We start from the raw sequence: 18,680 nt of genomic DNA, 5'->3' as shown, positions 1-18,680 counted from the left end.
TGTACGGTGCCGAGGCTGTCATCCCAACAGACATCGAGTTCGACTCGCCTCGGATCACCATGTACACGGAGGAGGAAGCCAAAGAAGCAAGAGAAGACGGTGTCGACCTACTGGAAGAAGGCCGGCTGTTAGCCCTCAGCCGGTCTGCCATCTACCAGCAAGGGCTGCGCCGCTACTACAACCGCAAGGTCAAGCCAAGATCCTTCCAAGAGGGCGACCTTGTGCTCCGGCTGATCCAGCGAACAGCCGGCCAGCACAAGCTCTCGGCCCCTTGGGAAGGCCCTTTCGTCGTCAGCAAGGCACTCGGCAACGACTCCTACTACTTGATCGACGCGCAAAAACCAAGAGCACGCAAGAGAGACGACTCCGGCAAGGAGTCGGAGCGACCATGGAACGCAAACTTCCTAAGACGATTTTACAGCTGAAAAGCAGTATGTATCACGCTACTCGGGGACTGCCTTTTATTTATCTATGAATGACGAGTGTCATATCCATGAATGTATTATTACATTTCGAATTCTTGTCCGGCACCGGGTTCGACTAGTCGGCCCGGGGACTGGCCGCCTTGAGCTATATTGAAAGTTCTTCCTGAAGTCAGCAAAGTAGTGCGCCGGCTCCCAAGTCCTCTCTTGTTGAAAGTCGCAGCTCAAAGAACTAACTATCCGACTAGCAAGAGAGAAAACAGAAAGGACGCCCACACGAAAAATGGCTAAGGAACAAGTAACCTATATAGCAAAGAGACGGCCTCCAAATATGCCTGCCGGCTGTCAAAGCAGCCGGCTTCCTAAAAAACTTAGCTTTAGTCGAGCAGAGCTAAAGTACTTCCCCCTCCCCAACCGGCCAGGCACTCCCCGGCTACAGATTGCAGAGCAACTGTTAGACTGGGGAGGCGGCAACCAAGGGAGGGTGGCAAAGGAAAAAGCAGAAGGACAAAAAGCAAAAGTACAAGGAAAGACCAAATGCATAAGTTATATGTACATAAAGCCGCCAACAGGCCGGCAACAGACTTAAGTTTGAATACACCCAGTGGGTGGAATTGTGCAGACTTAACCAAACATTGTTCAAAAGTAACAAGACAGGAAAACAAAAGAAAGAAGACTAGGGCGCGACATGAAGGCCGAGCTGGTCGGTGAAGGCGGCCTCGCCGGCTGAAGGAGTGGCCACTTAGCTGGTCCCGGCTTGACCACCTCCTGCGGCAGGAGACGCACTCGCGCGCGACGTAGTGCTGGAGGCGCGGTCAGGCTGAGGCTGGCCGGCTCCTCCACCAGCTGGCTCGGTGTCTTCACCCTCCTCCTCCTCCTCTTCGCCCTCATCGCTGGAGTCGATCTCCTCCGCCGAGTCCTCACCGCACTCCGGGTCCAGCCCGAACCACTCTTCCGGCTGGGCGACTCCATTGTCGTCCACCTCGGGGGCGAAGACGTTGGTGTCGGTGTAGTCGGCGATCGCCGAAGCCCGCCGAATGATGGCCGGCCGCGCCGGCTCCAGCTCCGTGTCGGCTTGCTGCCGCCAGGTAGCCAACTGGTCCAGGTTCAGGCAGGGATACCAGGCCTTGACGAACTCCAGCACCCGCCTGGCACCGGAGCGAGCCGCCGACGCCTTCCAAGCCTCGAAGCGGCCGACTGCCACCTCCAGCCAGTCGGCGGTCCGACTGGGGGTGCGAGGGACCACTTGGCCGGGCCAGAGGGCGGCCAAGACCTGTGACCCAGCACGCTGAAGCCGGCGGAGCAGCTGGTGAGCCGGCTGGATGCGAGCCTGGATCGCCAGGAGCTGTTCCTCCAGCGAGCGGCCGGCGGTTGGAGAGATCTCGAAGCCGGCTTGCCTCTTCGCTTGGCGACGCGCCTCGATGGCCTGGTTGGCGGCAGTTGAGTAGCCAGGGAAATACTCTGCGCGAAGAAGAAGAAAGGAAGAGAAGAACACCAAAATCAGAAAAACAAGCCAAAGTGGCAGATGGCAAGAAAGGACGAAGGGGTAGACGGCTTACCGTCAACCAGATCCTCGATCTGGCCATAGCCGGAGACCAGAGTCTGCCTGGCCTCTGCCCAGCCGGCCGCCTCCGTCTCGAACTCGGCCTGGAGAGCGGCTTCGCGAGCCTGTGCAGCCTTCAGCGTCGCCTTGTGGCCTTCCTCCTGGTCGGCCAGCTTCTTGACCAGGCGGTCGCGCTCCTGCACCAAGGCGGCGAGCTCGGCATCCTTGGCACGAAGAGCAGTCTGGGACTCCCCCAGCTGTGCCCTCAGACCGGCGTTGGCCGCTGCAGGAACGGAAGAAGAAGAAGAACAATAAGAAATCGTCAAGGAAGATCCGACCCGATTGCTCAGCAGTCGGCCCGAATCTCGGGGACTACACTCAGTGGGTGCGCTGACGCGCCCCCACATGAGATAAAGATCAAGTCACATACCTCGGCTCTCAGTAAGGTCGGCGGTCTTCTGAGTCAGCTCCCGAGCCTGGGAGTTAAAGGCGGCCGCTCGAAGGTTGTGGTAGTCCTGCAAGATGGACAGAAGACCGAAGTGAGAACAAAAACAGCAAAGGCAAATTCTCCAAGAAGTTCCAAGCCGCCTGCTCAGCAGCCGACTCGGAACTCGGGGACTACACCCAGTGGGTGCGCTGACGTGCCCCCACGGAAGAAATTAAGATCAAGAAGAGAAATCAAGTTCAAGAAGAAACAAGACGGGAATACTAACCCGGATGGCTGCCCGCGTTGCGAGGAATTCGTCGGTGAACTGCCTCAGCGTCGTGGCTTGGCTTTGGAGCCGGGTCCGGACGTCTTGTGCAGCCACGTTCACTACGGCTGTCCCTCCACCTGGCGTCCACCCCGAGGTAGCGCTGGCCGCCTCCGCGTCTCGGGCCGACGAGCTGGAGCCCACGGCCGGCTGTGGCTCCGACGCAGCCTTCTGCGGCTCCGACGCAGCCTTCTGCGGCTCCGACGCGGCCTTCCCCGCACGCCGGCTTGGCGGAACCCGGACCGCCACCTCAGCCCCCGCGGCCGGCTCGCCCTCCGCCGACTGTGCAGGCGGCGAATCAGGCCGGCCGCCTTGGGCCGCCCCAGTTGGCTGGGTCGGCTCCGGCCCCTTCTCCAAAATGACGACGTCGTCGCCGCTTCCTCCCAGCCCCGGCTGGGAGCCGCTGGCTCCCCCTGGCGAGGGCTCCACGTCCCCAGGCGCCATGGCGCGCAGGGGGGTGACCATCAAAGCCTCCCCTGCCGCCGCCGCGGCCTCAGCCTCTGCCTGGGCCCTGGCTGCGGCCTCGGCGAGTGCCTTCGCCGCCTATTCCTCCCGAGCCGCCTGGGCGGCGGCTGCCTTCCGTGCCTCCGCCTCCCGTGCCTCCTGCTCCTCCCGCACCTCCCGCGCGTTCCTTTCCGTCGCCTCCTGGAGGGCGGCGCGGGGGTCCACGCGGCGGGTGGTGCTCCCAGAGCCCCCTGGCGACTCGACGACGGAGCCGGCAGCCGCCCGCTCAAGTGACAACGGAGCTCTGATCGTCGAAGAAAAGGACGAGAGTTCAAGAACCACCAAAGAAAGAAAGAAAAGAAAGAAAGAGAGTACACGGGGAAAGAGAGCTTACGCCGACACGGTCTGCGGTTGCTTCACCACTTTGTGGAAACGAGCCGCCTTCGCGGCCGCCTCTTCCCGCCTGGTGGCTGCCGCCCCGCCCCTGGGCTTCTTCGTTCGGCTGCCGAACAAGCCCTGGGCGGCGCGACGCTTCTGGCCTCCACCCCGAGCAGGCTGCGCGCCGGAGGAGCCCGCGCCGCGTCCGGATGCCGGCTGGCGGCGCGGGACGGCTTCGGCTTCATCCTCGTCCGGCCAGTCGTCGAAGGTAGCAGTGAACCCGGAGCCGCCTGCTTCGCCGCCGGCTTGGCCACCGGCCGGCTCGACGGCGTCGTCCATATGGACCGCCCCCAGGTCGGGGTCCTCCAGGTCGTGTTCGGTCCGGTCGGGGACGAAGCGGCGCTCCACGTCTGTCCCGCCGGCCGGCCGAAGCAGAGGACTCTGTCAAAAGAACAAGCCGACTAAGTTAGAGTCGGCCCAGAGGAACTCGGCAACAAGGCTGAGAGAGAGAGAGAAAAAGAGACAAGGGGAGCGTACCGTAGGCGGAGGATTGGCACGGCTATATGGCTCCTTGCCGAATTGCCACTCTTCAGAGAGTTGGCAGTTGGCGAGGTAGTTCACCATGTAGGCGACCTCGTGGCGCGGCATCTCCTTGGTGCACATTCGGCTCGGATCGAGCTGGCCGCTCATCTGACAGATCAGATGAGGCCGGCTTTGGAGCGGAAGAACCCGGCGCGTGACGAACGCGGCCAGGAGGTCGGGCCCCATCAGGCCCTCCGACTGGACCATCACCCGCTGTCGGGCGATGGCGGCGTTTCTTGCCTGCGACAACGTCACAGCCCGGAAGGACCACTGGGGCAGCCTGCCCGCCGGTGGGCCGGCTACGTAAGCCGGCAGGTTGATGTAGTCGCCCCGTGGAGCGATGTTCCGCACGTAGAAGTACGACTTCTGCCACTTCTTCACCGATTGGATTAGCGTGATGACGGGGAAGGGGTTGTTGGCGCCCGATCTCCGCGACGCGATGAAGGCGCCAGTATGAGCCGGCACGCCCTTGCTGCGCGTGCCCAGCTTCGACTGGAAAAGCTCCCCCCAGAGCTCAAGGGTGGGGAGGACGCCGAGATAGCCCTCGCACAGGGTGACGAAGGCAGACAGCAGCACCACCGCGTTAGGGGTGAGATGGTGCGGCTGGAGCTGATAGAATTCGAGCCAGGAGCGGAAGAAGGCGCTCACTGGCAGGCCGAAGCCGCGCAAGAAGTGCGAGCGGAAGACCACCCGCTCGCCCTCCTGCGGTCTCGGCGAGATTTCCTTCGCCGGCGCGAGGTGGACCTCCACTTTGTCCTCGCCGGGCAGCCGCCGCGTGTCGCGGAGGAAGTCGACGTGGTCGTCATGGACGATGGAGCCGTCCCAATCCCCGCCAAGCTGCTCTACGTGGGGAGGCATGGCGAGAGCTAGCACGGCGGCGGAGGAGCGTGCGGTGGAAGAACGCGGCGGCGAGGCGCTGTCGCGAGAACGAGCAAGGGAAGAAGACGGTGGAAGTAGGAGGAGCGTGCGAGGGCCTGCCACCCTCCACCTCCCCCTACTTATAGCCTCACGAGGCCGAAGAGGCCGGACGTGGGGGGGAGACGTGGGATTAACTGCGCCCACTCCCCCCACGTCTCGCGATTATTGCGCATAAATGCGAGCCGAAACTGCCGCACGGAACGTGCGGGCGGTTTCGGGATACAAAGGATCCGCGCCTGGGCCGGGGCGCGGACGTGGCGGGCCCCCTCCCTGCGGCGACGTCCCGTCACGCGCGTGGGCTGGCAGGCTTTCCGGCCACGTGGTTCGCCGACGGCCCGTGGCCGGCCCACGGCCCGGTGCACGTGCCTGCGGGTTCCCACCCTCCAACTCCAGAAGATTTCGACTCACGCGGCGCGCCTGACCAAGGCCGGCTCCCAGCCGCCGGCTTGTCAAGATAGGAAGCTGATCGAGCTTCTCAACCCCTACTCCACCTCGAAGCCCAATCAGCTTCGGGGACTACTATCGGAGTAAATGGCCACAGGTAGCCCAACCGACTACCCCTGGTTCTTCAGAAAAATTATCGGGCCTTTGGGCCTTCAAGCACTCCAAGCATTTGGGCCGCCTTCCCTGGCCGGCTACCTCTAAAGCCGACTCCCGGAAGGCGACCCAGCCTCGGGTAACCTCTCCCCAGGACGACTACGGGGTGGCCGACTCCAAGAAGCCGGCCAAGAAGGACGCCGGCTCCTAGCAGCCGGCCGAGACCACAACCACCAAAGCTGTTCCCCCATAACGGCGACACGAAGGGGTGTGGCCACAGTGCGGCCCACTACCCCCGAAGCCCGAGGCGGGCATGGCTACAGGAGGCCGTACGGGACGGCCGTCTCCCGTGCGGCTCGGCACTGTAGCCATGCTAGCCTCGACGTCATCCACGACCCACTCCTGTACGGCCCAAGGACTGCGGGCCCCTTCAGCCAGAGAGAGGCGCGAAGGCGGCCCGGCCTTTCCCAGTCGGCCAAGAGCATAGCCGGCCTCCAGAAGCCGGCTACTCCCTTCCTCGAAGCAGGAGCCCCATTAAGGAGACAAGACGAGGTAAGGCTACAGTGATAGCCCCCGAGGCGGCCCACTGTAGCCACGCTTACCTCGACAAAGCCCTCGTCATCACAGGCGAGGCTACAGTAAGCAGCCGCCGACGAGACCCTAGGCGGTGGGGCCAGCCTGTCGACCAAGTAGCCGGCAGCCGGCGGGACCCACCAGCCGGCGGGACCCAGCAGCCGGCGGAGAAGCCGGCGAGCGTAGACACTGACGGCTGGGACCAGTTCCCAGTCAGATTACCATTGTACCCCCGGGGGGTAGGCCTATATAAACCCCCCGGATCACCCATGCAAAGGGTTCGCACCCAGGCATAGTTGGCCTCTGAGCATAGAGCTGCCTTCTAAGCATAGCACTCACACCATAGATAGAGAGAAGCAAGAGCTGGCCTTGTTCTTCTTCTCCCTTGATCTCAACAGCTCTAGGAGCGATTGTAGATACCTTTTATCGATCTAGTGATCATGCGGAGACCCCGCAAAGCTGGACTAGGGGTGTTATCTCCTCGGAGAGCCCCGGACCTGGGTAAGATTCGCCGGCGTGCATGTCTTCGCCTCATCCCGTTTCCGGGCACCGGCGACGTTTTATTGGCTCCCACAATGATAAGCCATCCCTTGGCATATGTCGCACCAACCACCCGACAATTGATACTATTTTTGTTTGGTTCAAATGCATTAATTTTTCATGGCCGCTAATCGTGAGGACGCACTTAAGAGTGGAGAACATAGAGATTGTTGGACCTCAATTGTGTTGCAAGTTACTTCTCATCATCCAGGGATCACTTAAGGACTATATGAGCCCACTTGATATTCTTGAGTTTCTGAAGAAGTGCCCCTTCTATCCTAACAATGCTATAATTACACACATAATTTTGTTAACCATTCCTATGAATGACAGTTGCATTTGCGGAAATAAGCTTTTGTAAACTCAAGTTGTTGAAATCATACTTGCGTTCTACTATGACAGAAGAAAGTTCCAATGGATTGGCAACAATAGCACATGAAAATGATGTCTTCGAGAATGTTAATTATGAACACTAGTCATCAGCCCGTGCTACAACATGGTCTAGCATCTAAAATAATCAGATGACTTGTCTTGTAAAAACACTACTTGTAAAAAGCAGGTTGTTAGGAATACCAAAACTCAAGGCCATGTAGGTTGTAAGAGACTTTTGAATGAGAAATGGGGGATTGCAATCGGAAATTGTATTTCACGAACATCATAGGATATAATTTTTCTCCTCCAAGTTTTGGAGGAATCGGACGATGAAGTCGAATGTCATGCAATGTTTTCTATAAGAGTGTGAATATAACTTCTATCTTTATCTGTTTTCTCTTTTAGCAGGTAGCACATATTTTCGAGGTAATTCATGTCTTTTTTCCTACGCAAAATTTAAACACTAATTTCAAAGCAATGCATGCGTTTGATATTCTTGTATTGTTCGATTGGCCATGTAATTGTAATTCAGTCCGCCAGTTAAAAAAATGTGTTCCAAAGTGGCCCTGTATATTGATTACGATATATTATGGTAGATTAGAAAATATATTGTTTGCCTTGGTTTACTTCTGACACTTCAGTTATTTTTTTATTAGACTTTTCATGTATTTATTGTTATTAGATTGACCTACAATATTTTTGGTGACTGTTGGACTAAAATATGTATTATCCTAGTTTTGTGTGACCTAATTAAATATAAACTATATTTAACATTCTAAATGAAGTATCTTTTTTGTGTGTTCTAAGTGACATCTTTGTATTTTATTTTGGTTCCTAGTTACACCAAACACAACTTGTGGATATTACATATGGCTGTGTTTTTTTATATCACATGCAGATTTTTTTTAGAATAATCACGTAAGGCTGTTGGAAGGTAGAGGCCGAACAGCTTATAGGATGTTCAGATCACGTGGGGTTGTTGGAAGGGTGTCTCGGACGTACATATGGAAATAGCTAGGACTCTTTTTCTGTCACATAAGTAGAGAATAGGACTCCTTTTCTACACTTCCGTATAGAAATAGGACTCTTTTTCTGTCATGTTATCTCAGCTGCATAATTATGATCCGAAAGCTATTATTAGGCATTTTCTAGAATTAACGTGGAGGCTTCAATGGTGCCTCCAATTAGTAAATATAAGATATAGTTGAAGATTTCATTTCAAGGAACACAAGAAGAAAGACACTTTCCGGTCGAACATCAATTTATTGACTTAGTTATACTTTTAATCTTTTACATTGATATTTGATAAATTTTAGAAATTATACAGAATAATGCTTGAGTAAAAAAGATTACAAATTTTATTACCCCATTTGCTTTTCGCAATGGGCCCCCGAATTTCTAGAGACTGCCCTGTCACTTAAGATTTGAGCCTTAAATAGCTAACTAAATACTGAATCAATGTACCTGTAATTGTTATGTCTATCAATAAAGTTACAGGTGTTTCTCAAAAAAATATACAAAAAGGAAAGGATAAATGACGAGTGGAATCATGCTGCCCGATGCACATGGTCACTGTTGGCCGGTAGAGTGAAAGGGGCAAAGAGAATAATGTGTTTCTCCTGTTTTGGCAAGCTTCATATTTTTTAGTATGTTTGGAATGTTCAGAAGTTTCGGAGTCCTTAATAGACAATACTTAAACAAATATTATTTTTCTTATTTCATTCAAGGATTAATGCAATTGTGCGAGATGATGGTACTTGTTATCTAGACAGTGCCCCGCATCGGGGGAGGGGGGGGGGGGGGGATATAAAGTTCTGATCTCCAATACATTTAATTGAATGTATTATCACTCCTTAAATTTGTATGTCCGTGGACACATAAACACATATGTTTGAAAATACATCAAAGTGCTACATTATTCAAGTTGCTGAAGCACAATTAAATTGGCACACCTCGTCGCTTCCTCCCTGGCAAGGCACTCCCTTCATCTGTGTCCTGAGCACGACTTATAACAAAATTAGAAAATAAATTATGAGGGGGTATCCTTGATTCCCAGGAAATAAGAATGAAGTCTTCTTTCGGTCTAACACTAGGATCCGCTAGCAACTCCCCAAATGTCACACTTGGTGATTCCTTCTTGATTGAAACATTAGTCGTATAAGGTATCATGCTAAGTGGATGCATAGCAAAGTCCGTTATGTCCACCGGGTGCCCTTGTTCTATAAGCATGCTTGGATGCACACCATACATGGCGATGTTTCTTTTAATCATTCTTATCCCCTTGTCCAATAGGCAATGCCAAAACTGGGCATTGAGATTTCTTCTCAACAAATCTGCGTAAGCATTTGTTGCGAAAAGTGAACCTTGTGTGTGCAACTGCCTGGCAACTTCATCTGCTATTTTGAGTAGACGTGGATGTTCTGCCGGGTCTACGCTCCCAAATGCTAGTGTCTTGAATAGGTACCTCCACTCGTCATAAGACAGAACACTAAAAAAAATCGGTTTCACGGATCCAAATCGGGCTAATCTTTGAATTCTACTTATGATGATGATATGGCTTCCTCTGCCCATTGTTAAGAGAAATGAGTGGAAGTTTTTCCAGTCATCATCACTTACATCAGAAGCAAACTCAATAACTACAAGCATCTTCATCCCAGACATGGTCCTTCCATGCCTCAAAAACTATCGCCACTCAAGTGCAAAACAGAAGAGAATCACGAGCGAACCCTTTCGTTGCCACACACATGAGCAACCAAAGTTTTCTTCCCAACTTTGGCACCGCCTATGATCTGAAGAATGGCTGGTGCATCACTAGCAGGTCTGTGCTGCAACAAGAAGCTCAAGAGTTTTTGCTTTTCAGCATGCCGGCCGAACATAAAAGTGTCGGTGTAAAGATAGATGTCGTATGGCCTACGAGACATGCGCTCGCATCCACCCAGAAGCAGAACAAATTCTGCCATGTTAGCAATAGCGACTTCTAAGCTTTCCAAGGCACCTACTGACTCGAGGCACATGGCCTTATCATCCTTCTCGGTTGTTGTTCGAGAACGCTTGAGGGGAATTGCTAAATACATGCTGCTTCTAGATGAGTCTTTGATGCTAACCTCATCGAAGCCTGCACTGTCTTGGAGAGTTCGGTACCTCAAGGTGTCCAAGACGCAGTATCCTCTGTACATGGCCTCTGAGAGCATCTTGAGCTGCAACAACATCCCGGAGTTGGTTATGTACCGCGCATCCGCCTCCTCAACGACCATGCTTACTCTCATCAGGAGGTGCTGCAATCTCTCTATCAGCTCTTCTTCTTCCGACCGTGAAGGCCTCGGGTGGTACTTGTTCAGCAGGAAGGAGATGAAATGGCTTGATTAGGTAAAGCTGCTGGTCAGCCTGTCTGGCGAAATAATTTACGCTACGTACCAGAAGCTTCTATTTTCCGCACCAAATCGATCCAGCTCTAGAATATAGATAATGACAGCCACTGCAAACTAGTCGTAAAGATTCAGTTGGTAGTTGCAACCACTAATCCACTATCGTCCGTGCTGGGTAACCCAGTGACAGCGATCGGCACCAGCTAACCAAGGGAGACGAGACGAGATGACGACTTGTGTCGTTCGACTGTTTCTAAGATATATGGAAGCACTGTCGTTCGACTGTTTCCAGAAACGTGCAACACTGCAACTCATGTCTATTTCCACAAACGTCAGGGAAGGGGCAATGCGAGACTCCTCAACAGCTGATGATTTACTGATTTGGAAGGAATGCATCCAGCCATGCATCTAACTTGATACTGCAATTTTCATGGGAAAACACCAGCCATCGCCCCAACGGTTTTTCTGCTGTCAAACCGACAATGCACTTCTCTCTCAAAAAATAACTGACACTACACTACATTAGCGGGCTTTGGCGATGTGGCAGCCGAAGTCAGGAGGGATCACCGGTGGTGGGTCGGGGAATGAATTCCACAAATTTTGATGTTGGGCTAGTATAAATCTCGGACCATCCTAGCTCGTACGAAATGCAGGGTTTGTTTTTGTTCATGTTAACTGTAATATTTCGTACCCGCAGAAAAAAGAGAGTAAATTTCATTGTTTTCTGAAATTGTCACCCCGTCTGCATGTCTACGGTACATTACGTAATTTCTTTTACATTTTTCTTTCCGCTTATATTTTGAAAACTTTCAAATACACATATTTTTCAGAAACTAATGTACTAAAAAATTCAAAATTTCACCGCACACTAAAAAATGTTAAAAGATCATGTATTTTGTATAAACTTTCATTGCATTTAATTAAACTTTCGCAGTGCAAACAATTATTGGCGCAAGTAAAAATGTTCACACCATTAAAACAATGTTTTACATGTATTAAAAAATATTCAAAGTATATCTAGAAAATGTTCAACATGCATTTGAATATGTTTAATATGTATTAAAAATTGTTCATCAGGTTTCTGAAAAATTCCTACGTGTATACAAAAAATAGCGTCTATTCAAAAAATAATCTACGAGTTTTTGAGGAAGCAATCATGTATTTTATTTAAATGTTCAATGTGTACCTGAATTTTTTAACATGTGTTCAAACAATGTTCAACGTGTATTCAGAAAATCTTTAATGTGTATCTGAGAAATGTTTAACATGTAATCAAAATAATGTTCAAACATGTATTTCAGAAAATGTTCGCCATGTATTTGAAATGTGTGCACGGTGTATACAAAAATTTAACGTATTTAAAAATAATAAAAGAACTAGAAAAAGAAAAAATTAATAAAAAATAAAATAAAATGGAAAATAGCAATGAAAACTAACAATGGAAACATATAGAAAATAAAAAACAGAAGGAAACTATTAAAAAACAGAATAAGAAAAATATAGTGCACGAAGTGTGCTAAAACCAATCCATGCTGATCTATAAAACTGTCATGAAAACGTTCTAATGAGTTGACCTACTAATGTGATCACACACGAAATGCTGAGGCAAGACGGTGATACATCACGCTATGGCTATAAGTTGCCCATACCGATTCCTAATAGGAATTGCCTACGTGCGACGTCTAGCGGCTGACCAGTAGCGAGGTTCCCTTCGTTGCGCGCTGTAGGTTCTTGTAGGGTTTCCTATTTATTATTTATTTATTTATTTATTGTTTTATCATCTGTTTTCTTCAGAATTCCTTCATTTCCTTTATTTTGCTATGGTTTTTCTTTCTTCATTATACTTTGGTTTTCTTTTTTTATTTCTTGGTTTTCTTTGTTTTGTACGATCCTTTTGCTTTTATTTTTGTTTCTTTCTCATTTTTTATTGGTTCACTTTGTTTCCACACATGTCCTCTTTTTCCTCAGTATACAATGTACATATTTAGAGCACACATGAAACAATTTTATGATACACTTTGGAAATATTTCAAATGCATGATGTACACTTTTTACAAATGCATGTCTGTAAACATTTTTTTTGAATACACAGTAACATTTTTTACAAATTCAATTTGTGCATTTTAATGGAAATAAACATTTTTCTAACCTATGGAAACATGTTTTACATTGTAGAAATATTTTTTAAATGTCACAAACATTTTTGAATCTCCGGAATTTTTCTTCAAAATGTCACGTACATAGTTCTAATGGTTCAAAACCTTTTTATGGTACAAAATATAAACATTTCAAAATATAAACAATAAAATAAAAATGCAAAAAAGGAAAACAAAAATGTACGGGAAAAAAATGGAAATGCATGGGTGACTTCAATGTCACGTCAGCAGGTGGGGTCACTGGGCTGACCCTGTGATAGGTATTGCTGCGGGGGGAACATAGCCACATCCGATACATCACACTGTAAGCGAGATATATCCCTAGCGCACCTGGGTTGCAGAGCTCTGCAATATGCTAGTTTTTTTTTGTCTCAAATGCCTTCTGCATGTCTAGTTTCACCGCATAATGATAATTCTTTTTGCCTCTTTCTTCTCATATAATTCAAACACTCATAGGTCGCAATGACACTGTCAACAATAAGTTTATCCGGCACAAAGGTCGATGTTGTTCATAGATAATTTCGGGGAGAACCTGCTTAAGTTGGTTTGCGAGTACTTTTGAATCGACTTTATAAATCACACTAAGCAAGCTAATAGGGCAGGACTGCGAAAAAAGTATTGTTTGTACCTTAGGATTAGTAACAATGAGCATCATGTTAATCTCCTACGCATAATCTCCTCCCTTCAATATCCTAATCACAACATTCATAATGTCTGTCTTCTCACCTTGCAAGTGCCAATAATTTTGAAAAAATTGAGCTAGGAATTAATCCGGGCCCGGTGCTTTTGTCGAGAACATTTTGGGAATAGGGCCACACTAGTTGTTTTGTATGATCCTTTTGCTTTTTTTTTTTGTTTATTTTGCTGTGGTTTTGTCGAGAACATTTTCTTTATTTTGCTATGGTTTCTCTTTCTTTGTTATAGTTTAGTTTTCTATTTTTATTTCTTGGTTTTCTTTGTTTTGTATGATCCTTTTGCTTTTATTTTTGTTTCTTTCTCATTTTTAATTGGTTCACTTTGTTTCCACACATGTCCTCTTTTTCCTCAGTATACAATGTACGTATTTAGAGCACACATGAAACAATTTTATGATACACTTTGGAAATATTTCAAATGCATGATGTACATTTTTTACAAATGCATGTTTGTAAACATTTTTTGAATACACAGTAACATTTTTTACAAATTCAATTTGTGCATTTTTAATGGAAATAAACATTTTTCTAACCTATGGAAACATGTTTTACATTGTATAAATATTTTTTAAATGTCACAAACATTTTTTAATCCCTGGATTTTTTCTTCAAAATGTCACGTACATAGTTCTCATGGTTCAAAACATTTTTATGGTACAAAATATAAACATTTCGAAATATAAACAATAAAATAAAAATGCAAAAAAGGAAAACAAAAATGTACGAGGAAAAAAAGGAAATGCATGGGTGACTTCAATGTCACGTCAGCAGGTGGGGTCACTGGGCTGACCCTGTGATAGGTATTGCTGCGGGGGGGGGGGGGGGGGGGGGCACATAGCCACATCCGATACATCACACTGTAAGCGAGATATATCCCTAGCGCATCTGGGTTGCAGAGCTCTGCAATATGCTAGTTTTTTTTTGTCTCAAATGCCTTCTACATGTCTAGTTTCACCGCATAATGATAATTATTTTTGCCTCTTTCTTCTCAAATAATTCAAACACTCATAGGTCGCATGACACTGTCAACAATAAGTTTATCCGGCACAAAGGTCGATGTTGTTCATAGATAATTTCGGGGAGAACCTGCTTAAGTAGGTTTGCGAGTACTTTTAAATCGACTTTATAAATCACACTAAGCAAGCTAATAGGGCAGGACTGCGAAAAAAGTATTGTTTGTACCTTAGGATTAATAACAATGAGCATCCTGTTAATCTCCTCCGCATAATCTCCTCCCTTCAATATCCTAATCACGACATTGGTAACTTCTGTCCTCTCACCTTGCAAGTGCCAATAATTTTGAAAAACTTGAGCTAGGAATTAATCCGGGCCCGGTGCTTTTGTCGAGAACATTGGGGAATAGGGCCAAACTAGTTCAAAAATGCCTACTAGCAGTGTTCGGAGAACGTTGTTAGTGGCGCCGCATGCCGACGCCATTAGTATGATGCCAATGCTAGGCTGGTATTACTTCCAACGCCACTCGTATATGTCTCATCAGTTGTATCAATGTGCAATGCCACTAACCGACAAATTATCAGCAAGATGTATGCTAGACAACAGTAATAGAAGTCATGCGTCATTTGGTTGACGCTCGCTTTGCCCCGTGCGTCCCCATTGTCAGTAAATCCGTACTATGTAATAACCCCTAGCTACACAAATTGAGTTAACACATTAATTAAAATAAATCTTACTTAAACATTAATGTTAAACTAGTTTGTATCCATATATTACACAGATTTGAACAACACTGTTCAAATAATCAAATCACAAAAAAATCTAATTAAAACTAAACAGCGAGTCTGATTCCACGCTGACGGGCTGTCTCCGTCGCAACCGCTACCGCCGGACCTTCTACGCATTGTCGTCCGAGATGACGATGACGTCCTCGTGTCTGTAGCCAGAGTCAGAGGCCTCCACGACGTCGGATGCAGGAGGTTGGTTTGCAACGCTAGGATCTCCCCTCGCTCATCGGGAGGAAGCGACGAAAATATGATGCGAACCTCAAGAAGCGTGTCCACCATTCACAAGTCCTCCGTGTCATGGCATGCAGGAGGCGGAGGTGAAGCCGGAGGAGGTTCCATCTCCTGCCTCCGTATCTCCTCCCTCTTCTCCTCATCCTCTCGGAGGGACTCGAAGGAGTAGTCGATGGCGGGCTCCTCCTCCTCAAATTCCGGGTCAGCATGGTACAGAGCCATGCTGTCAGCGTCAGCGAGCCGCGGCGCCGCCACTAGATGCTCTTAGAAAGCCACCTCACCCACCATGTTGATGCCCCAGGGTGCTGACGAAGGCGGCACCCGTGTCGGGAATGGTGGCGGTGAACCAGCCGGAGAAGGGGTTGGGGACTGATCCGGCGACGCATCCATGGGGAAGCCAGCGGCGTGCATCTCGGCTACTTGCGCGACACCGGCAATTAGCTGGGTCAATGGCAGCATGGCCAGGACCTTCTTCAGCTCGTGGAACATGCATGAAGGAGGACGGCGACGTCGGGTGTAAGGACGGCCAGAGAGGTGAAATGGTGGGCGCCGACGCAAGAGGGAGGGTTTGTGGGGGGCGTGGGGGGGAGTGGATAAGATTAATCCACTCCCACTGGGTGGATAAGACCCCTCCCCCTCCTTTATTTATGCCGGACCACCTTAGTGGTGTTGGTTGTGCACACAACGCCACTATCTGTGTGTAGGTGTGCGGCCCAAGGTAGAGACGTAAGTCATATCTTGTCTAAAAATCATTTTTGGTGGGGTGGGTTTTACAATTTTTCAGTTAACGAAGTCTATAAAAGTTGAATCTTGTAGTGGTGTGTTGGTATTACCTTTCTAGGATAAGGTTAGAATTTGATATTGTTAGACACAAGTTTTCACATACATACATATAGATTGAATATTTTGGTTGGTATGCATGATGTTGCTAAATTGTGTGTTCATGCAAAAATTTCACATACATACATATAGCGGGAGGCGGAGCAGCAAAAGGCTGTGGCCGCACGGGCAGAGAAGGAGCTTGCCGAAGAGAAGATAGCTAGCTAGGGGCAAGAACCAGGCCCGAGTCCTCCAGGTGGATGACACCCGAAGGGCGTGTACCTCGAATGCGACGCCCTTAAGGAGAAGGAGAAGGAGGCGACCGCAGAGCTCAAGAAGCTGAGCTCGGCACACGCCGAGGTCTAGACCCAGGCCCGGGCAGACCGCGTAGTGCTCCAGCAAGTGAGGCAGATCGTCGCTGGTAAGACATTTTTGCTTCAGTGTGTTTTTGGCCGCAAGGGGTTCGTCGAGCTCACTCAAGTATGGTGATCCACAGAGGCCTTCGTGAATCACCCGAGGAGCGCCGCAGACGTCGGAGGGCCATGCCAAGGAGAGAGCATTCTGGCAACAATTCCAGGCGCCATCGCATCCCGAGTTGTTGAATCACCAGATGAAGCAGCTAATGGAGCTCTTCCATATGGCGAAAACAGCGCCGCAAGATCTCTACATCCAACTCTGGCCCACGGAGGCTATGCCGACCAGTTTCTTCAGACTGGTGGCCCGTCTGCAAGAGGTAGGCCCTCAAGTGATGCTGGAAGCGGTCCACATGCTTGGAGGGCGTCCAACGGGTTTATGCTTGCATGAAGACACACTATCCGCGTCTTGATGCGACGGTCGTGGCCTCGGATTTTTACTCCCGTGCGACCGATTTAAAACTGAAAGCGACCAGTCGTCAGCTTCGGCCCCTTTTTACAAGATATGAAGGGTGTCTCATATGCAGTCTTGACCCTTGGCCGATGTCTCGGTTCTCGAAGGCGGTCCATGCATATGAAACAAGGCAATTACACTATATTGGTTCTATAGCTTTCACTTAGTCATAGAAGCTTAATTGTGAGGGCTGGTGACAAGCCCCCGGTGTGTGAAGTACTCCGTGGTTGCCGGGGTTCAGACCACTAGTCACTTTGGCTTATTTTAATATAAAAAAGCCCTTCGTTTGTCACAGGGGATCTCTAACGATCCTTTGTTTGACATTGTCATCGGCTAGCCGACCAGTTTAAGCTTACCACAATAGTCAGTTTTCAACTTTCTCCACTGAGGCGCTTTACCATACGAGTTGGAAGCGCAATCGCAGTGGTTCTCCCTTTACACTCTTAGCCGAATAGATTGGGAACATAATGAAGTAAATATGCCCTAGAGGCAATAATAAAGTTGTTATTTTATATTTCCTTATATCATGATAAATGTTTGTTATTCATGCTAGAATTGTATTAACCGGAAACTTGATACATGTGTGGATACATAGACAAAACACCGTGTCCCTAGTAAGCCTCTACTAGACTAGCTCGTTAATCAAAGATGGTTAAGTTTCCTAACCATAGAAATGTGTTGTCATTTGATGAACGGGATCACATCATTAGGAGAATGATGTGATGGACAAGACCCATCCGTTAGCTTAGCATAATGATCGTTTAGTTTATTGCTATTACTTTCTCCATGTCAAATACATATACATATTCCTTCGACTATGAGATTATGCAACTCCCGGATACCGGAGGAATGCCTTGTGTGCTATCAAACGTCATAACGTAACTGGGTGATTATAAAGATGCTCTACAGGTATCTCCGAAGGTGTTTGTTGGGTTGGCATAGATCAAGATTAGGATTTGTCACTCCGAGTATCGGAGAGGTATCTCTGGGTCCTCTCGGTAATGCACATCATAATAAGCCTTGCAAGCAATGTGAGTAATGAGTTAGTTGTTACGTAACGAGTAAAGAGACTTGCCGGTAACGAGATTGAACTAGGTATGAAGATACCGACGATCGAATCTCGGGCAAGTAACATACCGATAGACAAAGGGAATAACGTATGTTGTCATAACGGTTCGGCCGATAAAGATCTTCGTAGAATATGTAGGAGCCAATATGAGCATCCAAGTTCCGCTGTTGGTTATTGACCGGAGAAGTGTCTCGGTGATGACTACATAATTCCCGAACCCGCAGGGTCGCACGCTTAACGTTCGTTGACGTTAGAGTAGTATTGGGATATTTGATGAGTTGTAACCAAATGTTGTTCGGAGTCCCGGATGAGATCCCGGACGTCACGAGGAGTCTCGGAATGGTCGAGAGGTAAAGATTTATATATCGGAAGTCATATTCTGGGTTCCGGAAAAAGATGCAGTTTTTTCGGTATTGTACCGAGAAGCTTCTAGAAGGTTCCGGAGGATTCCGGAGGGGTCCGGAAGTCCACAAGTGGTCCCACCACGACCCAAGGGCTAGCATGGGCTGCGGGGAGGCGCCCTGGCCTTGGGCTAGGCGCACCAAGTCCTCAAAAGCCCATGTGGCTAGGGAAGGCAAAAAAGGAAGGAGTCCTAGTAGGAATAGGATTGGACTTGGAGTCCAAGTCCTCTCCCCCTTAGCTGCGCCCTAGGGCTTGGAGGGGCTGTTTACCAAT

At 48.8% G+C, this 18,680-nt stretch overlaps 1 pseudogene; it reads right to left on the bottom strand.

Moving 5' to 3' along the window:
* Positions 1–8,999: 8,999 nt before the first annotated feature.
* On the bottom strand, positions 9,000–15,472 carry LOC109763963 (putative disease resistance RPP13-like protein 1; annotated as a pseudogene).
* Between the last annotated feature and the right edge of the window lie 3,208 nt (positions 15,473–18,680).

Source organism: Aegilops tauschii, chromosome 3, assembly GCF_002575655.3.
Source record: "Aegilops tauschii subsp. strangulata cultivar AL8/78 chromosome 3, Aet v6.0, whole genome shotgun sequence".
NCBI classification, from domain to species: Eukaryota; Viridiplantae; Streptophyta; class Magnoliopsida; order Poales; family Poaceae; genus Aegilops; species Aegilops tauschii.
Note: the sequence above shows the minus strand (reverse complement) of the source record. Positions and strands in the feature narration are given on the sequence as shown.